General features: G+C 32.9%; 1 protein-coding gene across 4 annotated transcripts in view; it reads left to right on the top strand.

Moving 5' to 3' along the window:
- LOC105192849 (homeotic protein antennapedia) overlaps nucleotides 1–24,814 on the top strand; it is a 107,397-nt gene that overhangs the window by 29,632 nt on the left and 52,951 nt on the right. The window contains exon 2 of one of the 4 annotated variants that reach the window (XM_026134241.2): nucleotides 10,550–10,613. The exons of 2 other annotated variants lie outside the window; for them this stretch is intronic. The gene's annotated coding sequence lies outside the window, so the exon portion shown is untranslated. Of the gene's footprint in view, nucleotides 1–9,178; nucleotides 10,127–10,549; nucleotides 10,614–24,814 lie in introns of those variants that run through there. One more of the 4 variants, XM_039453224.1, reaches the window with a different exon arrangement.

The raw sequence follows: 24,814 nt of genomic DNA, 5'->3' as shown, positions 1-24,814 counted from the left end.
GTTTACCGGAGGGATGTTTCGAACTCTCCATTTTTCTATCGGATAATCCTCGCGAACGATTCTTAATTTCGGATTTACACACATGCGAACGGTCTGCTCTTTCCAATCGTTCTAGATTCTGAAACATTAAAATCCTTTTTCTTTTCATTTATCGTACACACAATAAAATCGAGTCTATTACGCTATAAATTAATAAGTAATTGTACCGTATATTATACCATATACTATATAATAATGTTGCATTTATATTATGATTTAGTAAAAATGTTACGTATACTTTAGTACAATACGTTGCCAACTATCATAAATAAAGAAAACATCTATTATACGCTTCGCGAATGATCCAGCTTTGATTACCTTGTTCGCGTATGATGCGAACGATGAAGGGTGTATGAAAGCACGTGGGTACATTATAGTGACGTTGTTTACGATAGTCCGCCAGTCTTTCGGGCCATTGCCGATTAGCGGCCGGCCCATTTCACTTCATCATGTACGTACCAGCAATGGAATCCGTTGCACGATACAAACGGATGTTCCACGAATTGCGGTTGTTTAATTGTTTGTCGTTCTATATATCGAGCTTCCAGGTTTTTACTCGTTAATAAATATTTACATAGAAATTAACACATAACTTTGCATTAACGCTGTTAAAATTTATATATATCGATATACATTAAGTTGACATCTCCCAATTTTATGGATAAATCCCTCAATTTTATGGATAAATCTCTCTATTATGTAAATCTGCATCTATATTAGCATTCACATTTCATCCATGCTTTATAACATCGTTAAGAGTAGCGAGTGAAGACGGAGTGCACCTTGAAGAGCAGTGTAGAGAGAATTGCTGTAGTAGCGCTAATGTCACCCCAGCGTTGAGATAAGAAGCTCAGGCAACCCTCCCACTCCCTTCTGCTTTTCTTCCACCCCACGCTGAGGCACATGGTGTGAGTTATGAGGCCGATTTTTATTATTCGCGTACCTCCACCATCTCCTTCTTCTCCGTCTTACAGCCACCCAGCTCGCTTTTTCCTATCTGCGAGTGCTCATAGGCGCCGGCTGCGCAACCGGCGGAAACTTTCTCAGCGACAAGGAAGGGGTGGGGCCGGGCATCACAGCGAAGTTGTGTTGTAAGAAAAACGCGCGAAAAATCGAAAGAAAAGCAATTTCTTTTTGCAACTGGCAATCCATATTACGATAAATTGTTTGCCCACTGGTAAAAATATTTGTCGTTTTAAATAAACTTTATTTTATAAAAATAAATATATCTCACATGAGAAAATAATGGTATTGTAATTTTGGAAATCATTAACAAATATTTACATAGCGTTAAATACCATGCGCATAAAATACCTTAATAAAGTTATTTTACGTAAAAACATTGATAATTTATAACGCATTATTTTTCACATAATCTTCAAAGAAACGTAATTTTTGAATTTATTCAAAATAACAAAAATGTTCTTAACAATCGCATATATTTACTTATAATTAATTTTTATAATCCGCTTATGCATATAAAATGTTCGATATAAATGCAGTTTAGCAATGAATCATGAGATTACATCTATGCGATTACGTATGTCGATAATGGAAGCAGCGTTGCCTGCAGACATTTTAGTTTTTTTCATCTAGATTCGTTTCTCGTTCAGTGTCATTAGCAAGGGACTCATTGATCGTCAATTGAGATATTCTTTGATTGCTTCATAAGAATTACAATGCTCACTAACATTAATGCATATATAAAGACTAAACATAAATTTATTGTAAACGCATACGGTTGTGAATAGAAAAATAGATGAGAGTCATTTGACAGCATTGAATTTTTGCTGTAGATATACAGAAAAAAAAAATGTTTTATGCATTAGTATCTACAATATTCAATTTGATAACATTCGTATTTTTCCACTCTATAATAAATTATAATTATTCAAAAATATTACATTTTATAAATATCTAACAGTTATTTTTTAAAAACTTAAAGAAACTTATTGAACTTTTAATTTTGACATTAAAACACAAATTTAATTAACAAATTGTGACGCAACGCTAGGCGATGTATTAAATTCTCTGTTATATCTATCGCCTATCTAGCTACAGAAAAGAGCTGCAAAGAATATCGATGGTCTTCGGAGGGACGGACGGAGTGAGTTCGTTCGTTTTCGTAGCCCGACGGACCACATTCTTCCTGGTGACTTTAGGCATTGTTCCTTCTGGATCGCCTTCTAGTCCCTCTTTCCCTTCTTCGGTCCCCTTAGGTCCCACGTCATCCTACTGCGTCCGCCTAACCGGGGATCGCTTATAACAAGCTGACCGTTGGAGTTTTTTGCTACGACGCCTTTTTTTCTTTGTCTTTTTTTTTGTTCGGTACCTCCGGTACAGACAAAAAACGTCACCCGCCGATTTATAGCCCCACCGATGACCGACTGTTGTCCACGGCCTCTTATATGACTACGTACTTGCTCGACCTTGGAGAAACCAACGGAACGATCCTTTCAAAATTCTGATTTAGATTTATAAGATTCGTTTAATTTACTAATTTCTACTAAAATTTTGAAATTGTTCAGAATAATCAATAAAATTACTCGAAAATAAATATAATCAATGAAAAAAGAATAATATATAAATGCGTACAATCTTCTAGAATAGAGAATATTAAAACATTGAATAGTTTAAAAAATAATAATGTGCCTGTTTTCGGCCAGGCTTTAGTACAGCTGACCGCGAAAAATCAATATATCGATTTTCGGACATGAAAAGCGCGTTCTCTAACGACGGGATTGTTATTACGCTCGGGTTTGAGCTGTTACGTGTGTGTTTACATTTCTTATTGTAATCATTATTTGATTAAAGTCGTTTAATCACAAAAAGTTCAATCACCTCATTTCCGAAAATTGATATATTGATTTTTCGCGCCCAGCTGTACTAAAGCCAGGCCGACAACGTCAAAACGGGCACAATACTAGCATTGATTCTTTTTACGCTTGTGTTCTGCCTCTTGTCTCCATATGTCGACGAGCGAAAAAAATCAAAAGTCAATTGATGGTTTTACAGTTTAAATGGTAGTCTATGTCCATCTTAAATCTTGCATTGAGAGAAGACCACTAACCTTTTCGAGAAGAAATCCCTTTTGAGAATTTTTTTGTTTGTCTACTAATTCTAGGACATATTCGTCTTTCAATAGCACAAACTTTTTTATGCTACATATGTTCATTTTATACTTATATAAATCCTAAATTGCTGGTCCTTTTTTTACAGTGTATGCAGCGCAGTGTATGCAGCTTAAAAAAAGAAATCTATTTTGCTACGTTCGAAAATGTTTCGAAATTCTGTTGCAAACACTTTCATTAAGATATTTTTAATATTAAATAACCCCATAATTATACACTACAATTAAAATTTTTATTGTTACAATAATAATAAAAAAATATGAAATATTATTCCTGCAACTTCAAATTATTTAAATATTTGTAAATATTCTCAACGTTTAAACAAACATAAAATTGAAAAAATTTTTTCTGTAAGAAATGCAGAACATCTTTTTTCAAAAGTTTAATTAAATTGCTTGGCATAATAGTACAATTTTCTCACGTGGGCAGAAGCATGTTTGATACAAGTTTCTGTAATAGTCGCTCAAGCATGCACACGTTACTTACAATTAGTCGCAAAAGTTCGTGTTCCGCCTAATAATGGATTTGCTCACGAAGAACAAATTAGCGGAACGATATATCTTCCTGGCGCCCCTTGCACAAACGCGTATGTTCTTACACGTAAACGATTGTCCGATATTTAATCTGCGTGCATACACGCTATGAAGGATGCACTTACTCGTGATTTTCACATAAACAGGAAAAATACATCGTGCATTTTAATTGCACAAGAGTGCATTACTACACACGCATTCAACAAAATTCTTTTTTAACAATGATAGAATTTGTTAATTTTATCTTTGCAACTTTAAATTGAATCGTAACTTTTTATTTCACATTCTCTCTCTCTCTCTCTCTCTCTCTCTCTCTCTCTCTCTTTCTCTCTCTCTTTGTTTCATACACCCTTGCTCTATATTTACATGTATTTCAATAAATTATTTGTTTTAAAGTAAGTCATTTATTTTTATACAATAGAATCTGAAAAAATTTGTAATATAAATATTTGACGTATTATCTAGTACAATTTATCTATTCAAATTATTAATTTTTAATTTTATATTTAGTATGGAATCTGTTTTACTAAATTTTAATTTTTTTTATTTTTATAATTTTACTCCTACAATTATTTTTTGTATTTTAATTATAGCCTGTTATATATGTATAGATATTGCTATATATTGGCAAATAGAGATCTCAATAAAGTCATTATTTTAATCATTCTAGCTTCATTATTGTTAAATATAAAAATCTTTATTTTTTTGTCGCGAAAACTAAAATATACACATAACATAAATTTCTTTTTATGAGTTACAAAAATCTTTCGAATCAATAATTTGACATAAATGCTAACGTGTCATCGATCGTGGATAATCAGATCAATGACAGCGACGAGAAAATTACAACGTGCGCAAGAGAGCAGTAGCGAGACAAACGACATACGGTAGAAAGAAGCGTGAGCAACGTACACGCGCCCGCGGATTAAAGAGTTATTTGATTCTCGGAGGCGGCCATAATTCTCCCGGGCTATTCCCGTCCCGCGCTCGCTCGCTCACTCGCTCGCTCGCTCGCTCGCTTGCTCGCCCACCAGAATATTTTAACATCAGGGGTGGGTGGCAGCCCGGCTGATTCTGTGCCTGGATGAGTTTAGGTTGGGACACGGGACACATGTACCAACGCACACATGCACACAGAATAGAATGTAGGAGGGTTGGTGGGTGAGAGTTGTGGGTCCGCAACTCCACGCAGCTGACAGCTGTTTCCTCGGTGGGCCGACCAGGCCGGTGGGGAGGATTCAGCCTAGTCGCGCCCCTTCTATAATGGCTCCCTTTTCTTCCTTCCCCTACCTACAGCAGCATGGCTGGCGCAACCTATCTCTTTCTCTCCCTTTAGATCCAGTTACGTCACATTCACGCTGTCGTCGCTCCTTTTCTATACCGCTGATGACGTCAACCTTGTGACGTAGAAGCGTGGCGTCACCGATAGAGCAGTCGTCGATAAAACGTCGACCGCTAGAGGCGCGCTGATCGTGACACGAAACCATTACTCCACCATGCAATTTGCATGTTTGTACGGAACATACGAGATGAATTAGTAGGCTTGATGTATCAATGAGAATTCTGTTAGACGATAGTTAAAATAGACGATAAGATGATACGAAATAATTCTAGTAAAGTGCAACTTTATTTGCAAGAGAAATTTCTTAGGGTGCATGTACACTCAAAGGGAATTATTTTGTTTACCTCTTCTTTTAAACGTACGTATCTAATGAAAAGCTGATTAAACTTTAATTTGTTGATTTATGAAAAATATTTAATATTGACAAAATAAACATAAATAAATACATAAATAAATATTTTTCTTTCAACAAAGCTAGATTGTAGTATATAAAAATTTACTACAGTTAAAAACATGTATAAAAGTTGACCTAATAACCTTGTCCATTATCAAGGACGTCGAACATGTGCGTCGACGTCCTTCAGACTCAATTGAGCATGAGAACGGAAAGGGAAAGGATCGGGAAACGGGATAGAATGACGATCCAGATAACACATTGAATACTTTCGCCACACGAACGGTGGCAGCATCGTCAACGATAGGCAGCAATCGTAAAACAAGTGTTTTACGATGCTCGACCGCAGAAGGGGAAACACCGCTATAGCATCGAACGTTGAGTGGGGCTCTCACGGTTTACGAGCGCATAACAGGCGCGTTTATGGCCGCGATCACATAGCCCGCGCATACCTACGGCTATATAACCGGGTCCCATAACCCAGTACGGAGTAAACAAATCGTAAAGCTCGTTTTCGGATTTACTGACCTGCCGTAATACACGGAAAGCGATACGGAGAGTCAGCTAGCCAGTCAGCCGGCAGGCAGTGATAACCAGCCACTTCCCCTCTTCGGTTCTCTGCCTGAGTAAGAGGGGAACTGTCATGCTGATGGCATGCGATCGAGATATCGCAACAAGCATGCGCGCAAAAGGGTTACGAGCCCCGTAATTGTGACAAATGAAGTAGATAATAGCTCAAGATAAACCGTATTAGGATATTGACTAAAGAGGCAGATTTGGTTTATGCACTGGCTTGTGTCTGACATTTCTTATCAATGAATAATTTTGTATATCAATTTACAAATAATATCACATATTATCTTTTATGTGATACTATTGTTTACTAACAAAACAGCTTTCACATGAGATATTTTTAAAATATAACTTGAGAAATAAATTTGACGATATATGAATTAGATTACCTTTATCATTTTACGCAGGACAGAGATACGTTCTTCTGATCAATTGGCCATAATGTGCGCGCGCACACGTACAGTCAGCGTCATATACTCGTACATTTCGGCGTTTGAAAATATTTTTGAATTGAATATATCAGTCCAAATATTTATTCAACCTATTAGTTTAAAAAATTATAAATTTATAAAAATATTTGTTTTTTATTTTTGTGTTACATGCGTCACTGTTTTACCTTGAATCAACTACCAAACATATCTGTGATATACGAAGATGTCGTACGAAGCATTAGATCTTAAATACTTAATTTTTGTTATGAAAAAGCACATATGTATGTGCATACATACATGATACCAAGTGTATTGTCGTATTGTGTCTTCGGTTTCATTGATTTTCTTACAAATACTGATGTCAGCAATGTTTTATAGATTTTCTATTTGATGTGATGTTTTTATAATTATATTCTCATATCGACTATACATATAATAAATCTTGGAGATATACTATGAAAAATACAATTGAAATTTTTAGTATATTAATTGTAAAACTATAAAAATTTGTGATGAAATTAAGATATTATAACAATGTGTTTTCTTGAAATGTAGTTGTTATAACTGTTATTGTTAGTAGTTTTTTAATTAATAAAGCGGTTGATTATATCGATCGCCTATAATTTTTAAAAAATCTTCGTAAAATTAAAAAGTCTTATTATTGCTGCATAAAAAATAAAAAATTGTTATAATATTTGTTATTTGTACATTTATCAAAACTCTTACATTTTATCTCATCTTTATTATAAAGGATCTGAAAAATATGAATGTTTATAATACTATAACATTGTATTGTACTAAAAGAAATTTTAACTTCGTGGAGCGGAAACACGGTCGAAGCTCTTGCGTATCCGTACAGAGCCGCGCGGAGGTGATTTATTCGAGTTAATTCCAATTCCATTGGAGCCGCGGGGGCAGTCAGGGGGGAGGAGCAGAGAAGAGGCAGCCTGTGGGGTGGAGGGTGGATATTCTTATGCAATTTGCCAGAAAGGTTCAAGAACCCGGGAGATCCCGCAATTTATCTTGCCTTATGTTACGCCGAGCCAAGGCAACGGAAGATAGATAGCGTCACTGCTTCCAACCCCCTCCTGCGCCCCGCACCGCACCACTACGGGTCAACCACCCAAACCCCGTACAGACCCCTGCGACCCTTCCCCCAGCCAATGAGGGACGACCGCGGTGGCCATCTTGGATGGAGAGTTATTGAACGAAAAAGATGAGTAAGAAACTTGTTATGGGGGTGCGTTCTCTCCGCGCCGTTGGGACTTGGACGAAAGAAGGTGGAGGAAGGGGCAGACGGAGCTTGGAAGCTGCGGAGGGGTAGCTACAAGGGATTGTTGGCGCTATATTGATCAATTGCTTTACCGTGCTTCGCGCTACTTTCGTGATATAAAGTACAATACCCTTGGAGGCGCGATATCCCACTGTGAAGTTGAGTGCGACTAATTATATGATGCTTATGTCCCCTAAAACACCATGATATCTGACTTTTTATTTTTATTCTTGAAGATTATCATTAGCTGTTCGATAAATAACCACATAAATCACATTGTTGTCAATATAATAAATATCTTTTACAATATTTTAAATTGTGTAAATTACTTTACGTACTCTGTGCGTAAGCACAATCTGCTGCTAGGTTGCCAGTTGACAAATTAAATTTCTGTAGATCCAATTTTCTTCCATCATGTTATTAATTTTGAACTTATGAATAAAATTATATGCTCATTCTGTGTAGATATCATATTAGCGTTTCCTTGTAGAACGAGTTTTCTTTCATTCAATAATTTTTATCTCTGCGCGCGATCATGAGAACAATACTCACGTCAATGGGCGTGTAGAAGGGGCTGCGGAGTATGGGTGGTCCGATGGTTGCATTTCACAAATATATGCTTCACGCGTTCTCAGTTTATGGGCACGTGCGCGTGAGGTGTCGCGTAACTAAGTTTCACCTTGAGGTTTCAACAAATCACCTAAGCCGATCAGTTCTAGCCGGGAGGTAATTGCATTACTCCACGCATGCACGGCGACTGATCGTGAATGATTTATCAATCCGACAATTAAGTTGATGTGTTGTGACATGCATCAACAAATAACAAATGCATCGCGTAAACATATTAATATTTATAAACTAGAATTGCTTAAGTTTCGCAAAATTTATGAAATATGTGGCACTAAAAATTCTTTATAACTCAATAATATCGTTAAATATTTACATATTTAAATCGCTTTATCCATACTAATTTATTTTCTAAACATGATTAAAATTTTAGATAATAAATTTTTAAGAGTAAACTTATTTTGTTATAAGAATAATATATATCACTATAGGAGCAGAGTTCTTGTTTAAAAAATATTTATAAATTAATCTTTTTTTAACTGAAATTTTTTAATATTTTTCTACTTAAGTTCAATTTACCACAGTTAAAAAGATTTTGTATGTAAAAATAATTATTTAATTTTCTCAAATAATAGAAAAAATGTGTATTGTCTGTTTTACAGACAAGCTTGCGCAATAATATATATGTATTCCTTTTTTTAAATTATTTACTAAGTTTCTTTTAGAATAATTTAGAAGAATATCTTGAATTTACTAACGTATACATTAATTATATTGATTATTTTATTAATTACTTGTATCATTGTATCACATGATTTATGCCATAAACAAATAATGCTTTCCTTTTTTGCTGACTTATCGGCTTTCCAATCAGACTGACTTTTTTTGTATCGACAATGTTCATCAATTCACTGTAGGATGGCGCTTCGGGCGCCGAATGTACAGTGCGCCATCTATGAAATAAAGCTTAAAACTTCTTCGAAACCACGTGCATCGTGCCCACCAGGCGGCGTAGCACGCCCGTCAATGTTGGGGAGAGGGGAGTACAAGTTCCCCACTGCCTCTCTTCTGTGTGTGAGTGGTGAGAAAGTGGGGGTATGTACCTATGCCATGCCCGCAACGGCGCAGAATCCCATCGATCATTCGTGCCGTTTCCCCGTGTTTCACGCCGCTGTGTATTGCGCGGCGTAGAGAGAGGAGTCGGCCACCAATGCCCCCTTCAACCCCGCGCGGCCACCACTTTGTCTCTGACACGTCCACCCATCTACCCCACCTCGCGCAAATTCCCCCTTCCTGTAGGACGTGCTGAGTCCGTGACGGTTCGGCGGGCAATGCCGGCCGACCATCACGAGGCCTTACCTTCTCTATTATATTTATGTGGTGGCTTGCGGTCTGAAAGGTTTATGTGGTGTCTCCACTCTGTCTCGTGCCGCTCCTTTTTTTCTTTTTCACTCCCTTTGCCTCTTTTATACATCTTTTGCCTAAAATCATGTTAGGGGTCGCGCCGATTACATTATGTCACAAGAATTCGTGTCATTACTCACAGTTATTGATCAAATAAAACTAGGTGTTGGAAAATTTAAATTAGTGAAGGTGATTAAAATTTAACAAATATTCAGATTTTGATGGTGTCTAACTGTGCGCGTTATCCTGTGGGTTTTTGGGGATAGCAAAGTGTGCAGTGGGTGACACCACGTGTCAGTAGAGACCAATAAATGTGCGCGCCGAGTATCAGCCAATAAGAATGAATACAGATGTTGGACCGTGCTTCAGATATCATTGTTATTACCATGCCGTGATCTTATCGCGCGGATATTGGGATGAATATATGTCAGTTTAATTGGTAAATGATGTTAGCAACTTGTTTTATTATTCATTAAATAATAATTGTATGTCGTATTTTTTCTACGTATTGTTTATTGGCCATAATAACTAATTACATTTATTAAGATAACAAAATATAAGTGTATTATATAATTATATTTTATATTGAAGTTAAATTCAAATAAATTTTAAACGCCAATTTTGTAAAGATATTTATATTTTGTGTAATTTGATTGGCATAATATATGTATTAATATTTAATTCTGCTATAAAAATAACATATGATATAAATCAGGCATTACATAACGTAGATGATATATAAGATATGTAGAAACATGTAAATAAAACAATGTATCAAACATTAACAGAATGTACATATGTGTATATATGTACGTACATGCGTACAATCTATATCTAACAGTAATGTAATTTATTGTTTCAGGTAAGTGACGTTGCAACGCCTCGAACCTTGTTGGAGCATGTCCGTGCAGCTTGCTTGGTATAACGTAAGCAACTTATTCATCATAATTTTATAAAATTTTGATGGTTTGCGCGAATGAAAATTATTTCACTAAAAAGTAGAATTATGTAATATATGATTCTACTTTATATATTACTTACTACTTTTTTTTATAAAATATTTATTTATATTATTTAAATTTTATTATGCATATATTAAATATAATATGCTATCCTATAATTCTATAACCCAGTTACAATATTTGTAACTCGCTATGCCCGATCGATACGGAGCGACAATCGACACAAAGATATCATCTCTAGAACTAACAGATGATAAATCAGGAGACATCTCGAAATCTGAGCGGGTCAAGAGCGGTTTTCCGGCGAGTTTTTTAAATGGCCCTTATGATTTATCTATTAATTCTCATATTTCGTGTTTTATAGCGTTTTATTGCGATATATTGAGTTTTCCATTTAATAGTTAAATTTTTCAATTAATTTCTTTTATTTATATGAATGCGGCTTTTTTTCGTTAGTGAATTCATGAACAGCGCTTGTGTATAATATAATAAACTTTGTAAGATCATAACTTTTTATACTATAATATTACAACTGAAACTAAAATTATTTATTTATAAAAAAATTAAACTCATCTCGAAAATTTATTAGTGCAGATTAAGACAGATGCTAAATAAATAATTTATTAAAAAACGCAGAAAAATATGAAAGTTAAAAAATGTCATTGTATATAAAATACGTTTTTGTAATTAATTAATTATTTTAATTGAGTTAACTATCAAAAATGTATTTTTGTTACAAAAGTTTTAATTTTATCGAAGAATGAGAACATTGAAATTATAATAATAACAATGATAATATTAAAAAATCGCACACAAATTCAATTATTTTTAACAATTTCTTTATTAATCATTTTTTAAATAATATTATTCGTATAAATATATCAGAATCTAAGTGCATGTAATACATTGTATTATAATGCACCGTTGTAATGATTTCTGAATAATTAATGACTTGAGCATTCATATATCATCGTGAAGGTGTAAATGGAAGTCTAAAGGAGACTTATTAGCGAACATTGCTGGAGGATAAAAAATAAAACAACAATTAGTTAAAAATAGACGAAGAAGGATAAAAAATAAGACTAAGAAGGAGACACACAGTGAATACGACTAAAGATTAGAAAGATGCTCACAAAAGTAGTGCTGAGAAGTCGTCATCAACAACGGAATCAGGATAGGCCCACACACCCGGCGGCTTGTAAAACACGCCGCAAGATTAAATGCTTCATTAATATGATTAAAGTAAAAAGCTGTTTGAGTAACGAGCAACAGTGAATCATTGGATGGTCGGGTTCACGAAACCGGTGCATTATCCTACAGTTCTATACTTTTGTATTTTATTTGAAATTTTACATTTTACAAGAAAAGAGAAAATAAGAAAGATACGGAACACGCATTGTGCATTTCTTTTAAATAGTTGACGTACAGATAGTAAACCCCATTAAATGGCACATTATAGAAATGATATCAAGAACTCAATATCTTTTCAATTTTATAGAACAGAATTGGTAAATGTTCTATCTTGCTTATTAGTCGAATTAATTTATCATATCAGGAAAATTTAAAGTGAACGGAGTATAGGGGGAAGGAACAAGCGTGGCTTTGGACGCAATTGTTGCAGCTGCCGAGCTGTTTAATCTTTTTGAATTTATATTTTTCTTTTTATTGAAAAAACATAATTCTCAATATTCGCAATTGGTAGTGTCGTTAGAAATGTCATCGTTTTACCATACAAGTATCTTCCTTGATGTGCTCCTTTTTTTCTAGAAATTTCATTTATTCAGTTACACGCGTGCGCGTATAGCAACAATTATAATAATGTAGGTTATATTTGATCTTAAGAAAATAGCACAATTATTAAAAATTACATTTTAATGCAGCAAATTTTTTTTTTTTTGCTATATCTTTGAAGTGAGAACATCTTGAAAAGAGAACAATTATTCTAATAAATAAAATGTGATACTCGACATAGACAAGACATTAATGATCGCGTTTATCGCTCGAAATCACACGTACAACGTATGACTTCGTTTACACGGGATACGTCACATCGTTGATGCTTAGTGACATGCAAGGTGCCGTGGCTTGACACAAAGTGCAAGCAAATGCGATCGGTGATTATACACTTACACCGTTACCGTATATAAACGGTGCCCGTATAAGCCGCAGCAGATATGCATACACCGCGGATACATATAATGCGGTCCAAGGCACGAGGGCAATACATCTTCCAGGTGACATCGGAGCCTACACTAATCGCGCGACAATCTTCGCCGTAGTGAGAAGAGAGGAATAAGAAGAGGAACGTGGAGAAGAAAATCGCATGTATCGCTGTACTCGGTGCGCCTCGCAAAGGAAGAAAGGGGCGGAGGAGAAAGATGGTGTCACAAACAAGGGAAGTGTGAAGAAGGATACAGACGAGAGAAGATAAGAGTAAGAAGATTGAGAATGAAGAAGTGGACTGTGTAACGTTTTGCAAAAAAGAAGTGAAGGAACACGGAAGCACCAGATATAAAAAGAAAAGAGACACGAAACAATAAATATCTATGTATGATATATATATATATATATATATATATATATATATATATATATATATATATATATATATATATATATATCAAAATCTAAATGAAGATATGAGAAAAAAAGATACGCATATTAAAATACTAAAATGATAAAAATCACGAAAAATAAAATATATCTGTAAATAGAAATAGCTGCAAATAGAAACAGGGAAAAAATGATTTTTCTAAAATATTTAAAAATTTAGCTAGGCACCGATCTAAAAATAATTTTGTTGGTTCATGAAAGAAATATGTAAGACGCTCAATAATGCTGAAAAAATTTGACATTCTAGCAATTAATTTAAGCGCCTTATATAATTATTTTGAGTGTTTAATAAAATTTTTTCTGTTCTTTTTGTGTAGGAATATATATTACAATTTTAATAAATAACATTTAATAGAAGTATTTAGGAAATTTATATGAAGATCATCTTTTTTTTTAAATTATTATAATGATGATTGAAAGTGACAATATATAAAAGTTGCTGTTGTTTTTGGAATGTAGTAAATTTTTCTTTTAGAATTTTCACTGGATAACGCTTACAATAATTTTATAAAAGAGTTATGCGAGAAAAATGTATTTATTTTTCGTAAGAATCGTCATAAATTAACTAATTTTCTTTAAGAGTTGTCATTCACATCTATTATGTTTTATACGTACACAACTCGTATTTTATAATGTTCATAATTTATAGGTTTAAATTGAATAATAATTGATGCATATGCACAAGATTGCCGCTTTGCTGAAATTATTAATTGTTAGCTATTACCATTCAATGAATCATTCCATGATCCAGGTGCGATAGTGTCTAATTTCTTTAAGATTGTAATAAGGCCTTGACACCATCCGCAATTTGCAGTGCCGCCTTTCACCGCGAGGCAAATGCACGATTTTTTAATTTTTTAAGGATCAGGTTTTAAGGATCAGAGTTTCGAGACTTTAACTCTATATGACGGCCATATTAACGGCGATAAGAAATTGCGGAAACCGGCAGTTGCAGTGGCTCTCTCTGTCGCATGAAACACTGTGATACGCATCTATCGAACCAGCCTATGGTGCTATGTCGACCGCACACAGCAAGCAAACCTGTAATTTATTCCTCGCCGGCCGCGTACCACCCAACTCCAATATAATCATTATAATTACTGTCTCCCCTTCAAATGGGGCTCGATAATAATCGTTTGTATTTGTTACACGGTGCTCATTGGTTATACTATATTCGTAGAACTAAGGGATGATTTCTTCGAACTGTGTCGAGTCACTTTTCTCATATTACACGTCAACAACTTCAAATTACTCAAATTTCTGCACTTTAGTAGATGCCTGTAATATTTAGTAGTCCACTACACGTGATCTGTTACGTAATAGCGTATTTTTAATATATGATTTATCTTCTACAAATATTCGAAAGTAACATACGATAAAAAGAAATAATAAAAAGAATTCGCATCCAAACTTATATAATAAATTTAATATAATTTTTAATTAACGTTAAAGATAATATTAAATTAAAATAAAATGATAAATATTTGAGCATAGCTCAAATCGAAGCCTTCTTTTCTCTAAGATCGTTCTCAAAAATAAAATAAGTTTAATTGTTTTGCATGTTGAGAAGATATAAAAATGATATTGCGAATTCATCACAAATTTCGATTAATCAATTCTCTTTATTCGTCGTTAATAATCAGCACGTCCCGGTATTCGTATTGCATTCGTTTATCTATTGTTGCAGACGCACATTATTAATTGGAACGATCCGTTCACTGTGTTAATTTGTCCGCTTTTCAATTAGCAGCCGAACGAGTTTGGCGGCAGCGAATAAATTGAGTGTCGGCGACAGTCGCAGTTCGCATTCGTGACTTTCTAAATCCGCCACATTTGTCGACTCCTGTCGGCTGAATTGTCGACGCTATAGCACTGATCGTGTTTTAAATTCCTGTCTACTGATGAAACGAAATATTACGAAATTCCTTTTTTTTTATCATATCATATTATGTGGTTCCGCAAAGTTAATACGAAAAAATCTTTAAAAGTTAATTTATAATATTTGTTTTACAATTAAAAATTTATTAAAAATTGTTTCATAAGTTTAATGATAAAAGTGTTGTCATAAAAGTAAAAATTTAAAAAAGCTGAAACGTAATACTTTCCGAATCAAATTTAGAAACTGTATTTCAAATTGCCTGATGTATGATGGAGTTTGCTGGTTTGAACGAACACATCACTAATTTCGCGAGGGGATGTAAAACCCACTGTAATATTCCGTCATTCAAAAAGCAGTGCCGTGCTGAAGGCGAAGGTAACTTCGTGCCGGCCACCTGCAGGTAACCTGGGAGCGTCACGACGCCGCCGTCGCGACGAGTTATGACCACAAATCACGCGATTTGTAATTGCTACTATCAACTACACGATTTCACGTGGCGATTTCTACTTGCACATGTGGATGGAAATCCATAAACATCGATTGTGTTCTAGCTTTGCAAAAGACTCAACGTCGAACCATGATGAGAATTTAAATATAATTTGTTTCTATGAACTTTTGGATAATGTTTAGAATCCAAAAACTCGAATTTTCATGAATAAGAGATCGAGGAATAAATTTTATCTATAACGTAACTTTACACGTTGCAAAGTTAAAAACGTTATATAATTTTATTGTCTTATAGGTAAATGTATAAATACACATTGTATGTAATCACATTGGGTGTGATTACAAAGTATAATAACATAGAATTTGATCTATGGTAATTGAATTATACTTATGAGCTTAATTTGAATAACATTTTGACTTAATATATATTCTTTGATTTGTATATTTTGATTTAGTATATTGGTAATTTGCATATTTTCTATGTAATAATAATTACAATATGTTAATAATTATAATTGAAATGTTTAAATTTTCATGTATACAGATATATATTTGCTTGTTGTATCACTTGTTATTTTCCAAGTTTGTACTGCAGTCAAAGGATTCATCTTATCAGAAAATTATTTTAAGATACATTTTTTTACATCTTTATAAGAATTTTCACTCTATAGATTAATTTTTTCTGGCCCAGTGATACATACATATACTAATGTCTTTAAAAAATTTATCTCTTTTATAAATATTAATTATAAATAAGCTGTTTATTTTAATTTTTTGAAAAAAAAATTTTTTTTAAATTCTGATTTAAAAATATTGTAATATAAATACAATCATAAAATGTAAAAAATTATAACGTAAGATCGGAAATTCTCGGAGTAACCATGGAAGGTTCGACATAATAAACAAGTATTATTTTTGTATAGCGATTACTCAAATATAAGTAATACAGTATACATTTTTGATGATATTTATATTATACATAATGTATAAATATTCATGATTTTTGAGCTTTTTTAATAATTAGAAGAATAATCATTAAAAATGGAAAAAATGCTATTATTAATATTTACAAATGCAAAGAAGAAAAGTCTTTAACATGATTCTTTAAATTTATGCCAAATAAACAATAAAATACGGTCAATAATGTTCATAATAAACAATTTGCAATATAATAATATTTTAATTCGTGGATTTACTATATTAAGTTCACGATTTTAAATTTTCATGTTTCGATTATTTTAATTTTTGCAATTAACGATCCCTGAGACTTTTAAAAATAACTCGACGATACATTCCATTTCTTGAAAAAAAGTTCAAAGGAGGAAAGATTAAATTTCTTAATAAATTATTACATATGTGTACCTTGAATTAATAAATTGAAAGCTTTTAAGATAATAAAAATAAGGTAAATTTTTTCAACACTACCTCTTTTCTGTATGAAGAAATAGAGAGAAAAATCTGATTATATATTTTCGGATCTTACGACTATACGCATGGGCGTTTCTAGTCTACATCACCATGTAGTATATCACGTACCGTGACAGAACGCGTTACCATTGTAACACGCTTGTTCCTGCGGCGATACATTACGTTACGTCCACGTCCCAGGTATTACTTCGGCTTCCCTCCTCAACATGGCTAGTAGCTTCGTACATGTTAGTAAGCTATGTTTGATTCGTTCGTCGGCGGTCATGGTGGGCTACGTTAAAAGCTTTCCTCGCCATCAAAGTAATTGCGGATATATAGTCTACGATGGGAATTGCGGAACTGCCAAAAACGCGCCTCAATTTGGCATCAAGGTATTGTAATAGGCAGGAAAGTTACTTTCGTTTAAATATCAGAAAAAAGAAAGGTTTTTTTTTGCAACACATTTGTGTTATAATTATTTCATAATAATTATATATGTACATATCAGAATTTAACAAAAATAAATTTTTATAAAATATAATTATTTTTACAGTTAATCTAATTCTAAAGATTTTTATAAAATAAATTAATATAAAATTATACGTAAAAACTTAAAAAGTTACGATATTTGGATTTTTTGGGTAGTATATTATTTAATTTTGTAGTAGCTATCATGAAAATTAATCGCTGCTTTTTTATCGTTAACAAAATATTCCGAGGCGTACTTACGGCTTCGATGCTCGACGATATGTGGCGATAAGTAGACGTGAGTGCTTGTATGTCTTGCGGCATCCGGCAGGTCGTATAGGTGCGCGTGCTGTGTTTCCCGCGCGCGCTCCTTCCTCTTTCTGCGGCGCTGCTTGCCATCAACATCGCACTTCATAATCCTGGCAGTGTTTCTGCGCGTCTCGATCCGTTAACTTACTCAATCGGTTCGTTCCTCTTTCCTAATAATATCTGTTTCGTTACAATTTTCAAAAAGAGGTATTTTTATAATTATCGCTACAAAGTTGCGTTTTTTTTTGTTGCCAGTTCCAAGTTAGCAACTGATAACCGGACGTCATTACTTTCGTGCGTCAAACTTCTGCTCCACAGTGATTTCGGACAATTGTAACATTACGCTTTCGTCCGTGAACGTCCGACTTTTGCTTTGTGAAAATTAATATATATTCTTTGCGATACCATCTGATTTCTGTGCTATTAAAATCTCTTTGAGCATAATAAATTTTATACGAGAAATTTTTCCATAAAAATCTGTATTACAATTTTTGTGGCATACAATTCAAACGACATTGATAATGCATAATATCATATAACATTTTGTAATAATTCTGTCAAATAATTCTTCGCGACTACTCTCTATCCATGTATTCCGATGTAGAAATCGATTACGCACGAAAGTTTTTCTAATCGTTGACGGAGTGGCTTAAACTAGTTTATTGTATCATATTAAAATTACTTTGCATATAAATGTAATTAATGATAGTACGTTATTGGCAATTCGTATAAACCACAATGTGAGCTTTTTCTTGACCATTCACGTTTTACTTATCTATTTCCTTTCTGCTTCGCCCATTAGCATTTCCTCAACACGACTAAGTTATTTTTATCACTTCATTAAAATACAAAATCACAAACATCAAGATGTTAATTACCATAAAAATCTTTTCGAACTCGAAATGTGAGTTAAATGTTTTAAAATAACAACTGTTGTTTAAAAAAAAAAGGGCAGAATCATACAATTGGTAAGTCGATAATTTTTATTTGGTATTGTTATATTTTATACTCCTATGTATTATCGCGTATGTAATAGTATTCATTTATTTATAAAATACTATTTTAATGTAAAATCCATTTGTGATATGTTACACATGTGTATAAATATTGACAAATCATGTCAGCACTGTTTAAGTCCAGATTTAATCTTCTATTTTGCGCATATCTACGTGACATGATTTATACTTTGAGAGAAATTTGCTGCACAACTGATTCTTAGTATCTAATTTCTTTCAATAAATTGATTACTAGCCCATTCTTTCGAAAATTATTGGCTACATTTAGCAGAGAAAGCAGCTTTATAAGTGTTGTAAGATTTTTTAATACGATTGATTCTTGCATTTAGATCTTGCCAAATCTGAATATATAAACCAATTATATTAAAGATTCTTACAATAGTTGTAAAACTGCTTTTTCTGCTGAACGTGGTTATAAGGGACTTTATAATTTTTTAAATTTATTAAGTGCTGTAAAAACTGTTTATTTCTGAAATAAAGTAGTAAAAATCTTTAATATCTACGTGGTTATATAATAGAAAATATTTTGAATAATTTCTTGATAAAATTTGTATGGTGCAGCAAAAAATTTTGCCTAAACTAATATGCATGTATATCTCCTATAATTTTTCTTTGATCATAATTTTTTGCTATTCTTTCTTTCTTTCTCTTTCTCTTTCTCTACTTTTTTTATCTACAAAATATAAACACGTTATTATAAATAAATAATAAATAAATAATTTTGTTTAACTCTAACATTATATCAATTAAAATTTTTTTATAAATATAAAATAACAAAGAAAATAAAAGAATTCCCAGATGCTTTGATAGGTAAAACAAAGTAAAAGAAAAAAGAGAGAGAAAGAAGAAGAAGAAGAAGAAGGAAGAGGCGAGATTGGATAGAAGGCTAGGTGTAATTTACCCTTGAGGCCCCGTGGGTGGTTGCTTGGTTCTTGATTCTACCGTACAGGATTGGTTGGACGTTTGACAGTTGACGGATGATGAGGCGGCCTTTCAGTCCCCCTTTCGTCTCCCTTTTACGCCCCCAACGTGCTGATTTAGTCCCGGGTTCGGTTTCTGGTGCGTCCATTATCTGCCGCGAGGCAAAGTCGAACCGGGCATAACGGGATTATTAGCTGAAATAGGCACATACGTCATACATCTTTGGTTTTTTTCCACCCATCCTTTATTCCATCGTGCTTACTGTAGATCGACCAGAAATTGTTCGACGGTATTTTAACCGTGTAATTCTCATCCATTATTATGGGATTTAGAATTTTCAGTAAAAAAAAAAAATAAAATAAAAATATACCTAAATTCAATACTTTAAATATATGTATATAAATACACTTGGAATTTAAATAATATATTCACTTTTTAAGGTGAGAAATACAGAAATTAATGATCCACATTAAAATTAAGCGAATGTAAAATCAAATTGCATTTGCAAATGAACAAAAATTTAGAATTTATAGACTACCCACTAACAAAATGCTTAATTAATGAACTAAAATCGAAAAAGTTCATACATTATTGTGTGACATAATATAAATTGTATGAGTGGATTTATCGAGTTATCTCAAGCATGAATATTACATGTTTTCTAACTCCCGATGGACATTCTTAAAACACTTTTTACATAAATCTCATGTCATACGAAGAAAATAATATTATTTTATCTGCTCGCGATTCGTCGTTTCTTAATTTGCACGAACCAGTATATTGAAAAAAAATGACATTTCTAGTATATCTGCATGTATCTATTTGTTAGAAGACAGATGGCGAGATAATATCGTAATAATCTCCATTTTAACGCGGTTCTTTATATGAGGCTTGGAATGAGCATTCAAGACGTAGCTCTTGTCGCAGCGTAACGCTTCGATGCATAGCCCGAGATAAGCTATCCTCTCGCCGAGGAGATGTGGATCTAGGAACGATGCGCGAAACGGCCAAGTGTAGTTTCTGTATTTCTTCGTGTTGGATGTAAAACCACAGCACTGGTGTCGTGTTTATCTATTCTGCGATCTACTGCGCAACGTGATTGCGCGAACTACTGCGTGGTGTGGTGTTCGAATATTCCAGGGATCTTGACTGCGTGGAACCAGAAAACCGGTCGTGTTCTACGCAGCTTGCTACTTTATCCGTACAAAATTCGTAATTTTCCTTAGTCGCTGACATTTAAAATTATAATATCATGTGTTACACAAAAGAACGTTTTCAAATTAAATATAGATTAAAAGATTTATTATAAATTTTGTAATTTAGCAGAGCGTTATATGCATTATCTTAATAATTTATAAAATTATTAAAGTAATACCATTAAATAATAATATTAGCAAAAAGTAATTTAACCCGTATTATCTTGATTAGCATAGTTTGCGTGAGTGGATGATCTAACGTATTTTAACAAACTAATTAAGACGATTGTTCGGGTTTATCATCGCGCACGTGAGTAATAGACTGACTGCTCGTTTCGGGAGGAAGTTCGCTATGCGTGAGAAAACAGACATACATCCTTCTCGTAGCGTGATTAAATCTTACTTTTCCACGACTGGGACGGATATACTTGTAAAATGGTTATGTAGGCTAATTGGTCGTCGTCGATCTCTGCCTTTCACCTTAATTCTTTCTCAGCGTTTTACTCCAGATTATTGCTCTTGATCGTCATATCACAATTTCCTCGAGGTTCGATGGGGGTATGAGTTACTGCCTTTGCGAAGAGTATTACTACCTGTCCAACCAAACTCGCATGCTCAGGCCTAGTCTGCCATTTATCATCTCATTTTATAGTCAACCAAATGCGAACACTGGAACGCCCAGTAAATGTTTTCGCTAGTCGTGCACTTTTGCCACTTTGAAAAAATTTTATTCTTAAATGGCAATATGCAGCTTTTCTATTCATATTTTCATTCTATCGTTTACGATGTACAAAAAAGGGTCAAATTTTGATTGCCCGTATTTAATTCTTATATTTTTTACGTAATTCACTTTTCCTGACTTTTTTGCCAACTAATGTAGCTTGGCAATTATATTTTATTAATTTGTAAACATTAAATAAAAATTTCTTTATTAAAAAATCTAATTTACTAAAATTCTAATTTTTTAATGTTAAATGAGCTTACAATTTTTTGGATATTTTTTATTAAAGGCGCTGCTGGATTTATTAGGAAAAACGTTTGTGAACTTGCGATTTCTTGCGAAACAGTCTGTGTACACCTGCTTACGAAACGAGTTAGTCGGTGGATCGGACCAATCGATATTTGACCGATCGCCATGTGGCCCGAGGTTTCTTAGCGAGAATTCAACGTGCCTTCACGTATTCGTTATCCTACCCCGTCGCTAATAATAGACTTTGGCACCGTGCTGGTTTCGTCCGAAGACCACCCAAACGATCGCGCACGAGGCGAAAGGATCGGTGTTAGCGGGCACTGGCGGGGGTTGATTAGTATTACAAGAACGATAGACATGGGCTCATAGATCAAACAATAAGGTTGATCTGAGTGATTGATAAGCAATGCCACGCGCCAGTCTGCCACGCAATCGCGATGAGGACGACGAGACCGTCCGCTTTCGATGCTATGTATCGCATACACTACTTAATTTTTGATTTACCAGTTACTAATAAAATTATAAAAATATATAAATGTATGTCTAATAATTGTATATTAAATTTTTTGTCAATTGTTTGTAAAAGTAAGTCTTCTTTTTATTTTTTATATTTATGTGTATGTATATTGGCAAATATACATAAATCTCAAAAATATAATATATAATTCAATCTGCTATTTGAAGAAATAGGATTAATGATACTTACGTACATATATTTGATAAACATATATAATATTTTTATGTCTAACATTTTTTACGTGTATTTAAACTGCATTTATAAGTATAATCTTTTTGTTAGCTTTATAATGAATTCGACTGGACTGCACTTCTAAGCACTGCTATATGTTAAAGTCACTAAGTACATTAATCTAATCTAAGTGTAAACATTACATATTACTTATCTTTACGTTGATTTGTGTACGACGACTTTAATGTACACCAATGCGCACTAGTGTATTCAATCGAATTAACTATTAATTTTTATGGTAATTTTTATGGTGATTTTACTATTCCAAAATAAAAGAGAAATTAAATTCTTCTTGTGCAAAAAACATTACTGAGACCAGAATAAAATTTAAATATATTACTTGATAATGAATAATTTTAGATAATGTAAAGTATAATTAATATATATGTATACATTTTTATGTAATTTTAAAATTGTTTAAAAATATCGTGTATAAAAAGTGTGAAAAATACGATTTCTATTTTATAATAATTTTTATAATAATTTTTATAATAATTTTATAATAATTTTATAATAATTATGGTGCTTATAACAGAAAATTTAAATTTGAGTAATAGTATTTACTATACATGTATATGCTTATCATTTCATAAACTATTTCTCATATTTATATTATAAAATTGATTGTTACCTCATATGTATTTATTATAGTTTAGAACTTGGAGACAATATAAATAGTAAACAATAATGCACATTTTTGATTAATAATAATCTAATATGTATAGTTTTTTTAAAATACAGAGATGTTTACTATAAATTATGATATTTTTAAATATTAATATAGTAAAATAGCAAAGTATACACGATAAAGTAATAATATTTTTAATTACGTTTTAAAATAACATTTTCCTTAAAAAAATTAAACTGAAGAAATTCCAGAAAGAATTATATCAAATTATCTATAAAATTATAATAAGAGTAAATTTTAATTTACTATATTTTAAATTGTTAATTTTGTGACTTCTGCGGCACTGTTACTTGCTATTTTTCTGTATCTTATTTTGGCAGCACAGTTTTCAGTTCTGTGCAAATATTCATTATAAATTTGTCTCAACCATATCAACATAGTAAAATTTCATAGTAAAGCTTGTTAATTGAAATTTGCTATATGATGAAACCAACAGACTTACATATTAAAGTTTTGTAAACAAGGTAGACGTAACTACATGGAAGATAGAATGTCATTGTTAATGTGAAAATAATGTGCTGTTAACGCATATCATTTCTCATTCTTCTAATTATGTTTATTCGATATTTTATAGTACAATTTACTATATGCAAATTCCTGTTAAAATGTAAGATATATTATAGTTGCATGAATGCATATCATAACTATTATCATAATATATTATTAAAGCAGCTATGATTTGCATGGTTTAAATAGTTATAAATTTATACTTAGCATTGAACTATAAATTATAATTATATTATGGTAATTTAACCATTCTAACTCTCAGTGTAGCAGTAATATAACAATGAAGCACCTAATCATAAACTTTACAATGTAATTGTAGTTACACGTACAAAACACTTTTCTCAGTGAACATATAATTACACTAGAATTACGTTTGTTATTGTATAAATCAATAACATTCTGTTATATGTATATGTTTTTCATTTTTAAACTTTTTGTTAAAAATATGTTAATTATATTATAAAATTAACATGAATCTAATATTTTCCTTATCTTTTGCAACATTCTTTTTAGTATTTTTGAAATATTTGAAAATATAATTGTATTTCCCGCCAAATAGAACATAGCCCTCTACCCAATTTTGTTGGAACCCAAAGGTACTCGACCTTCCAGCAGAGTGCAGCAGATGGCGGTGTAATTCTATCTCAAGGCCACTGCTCGCACAGCAGCTGTTTCCGTAGTGCTGCCACCTTCTGCACCCCGCTCAAAATGATGGTGGTACTGACCTGCGCACATCCCGCACCATCATAACACAGCTCGAACGCCATGGGTGCTGGCAAATTTATGATCCGTATCATGGCGCGGCATCTAAACGATTATTTGCCGTTAAACGTAAACGGCTTATAAAAACGAGTCTGTATAATAGAGTAAATATAGGCTTGGTGTTCAGACCGTGATAAATTTATAGCTCCACTTATGAAGATTTCGAATTAGCTGACTGGCAGCACTTAACCTTGAATATTACTGAATTCACATTCGCGAACAGATTTTTGAAAA

The sequence above is a fragment of the Solenopsis invicta genome, chromosome 8 (genome assembly GCF_016802725.1).
Source record: "Solenopsis invicta isolate M01_SB chromosome 8, UNIL_Sinv_3.0, whole genome shotgun sequence".
NCBI lineage: Eukaryota > Metazoa > Arthropoda > Insecta > Hymenoptera > Formicidae > Solenopsis > Solenopsis invicta.
The sequence above is the reverse complement of the archived record's forward strand: the minus strand, read 5'-3'. Positions and strand labels throughout refer to the sequence as shown.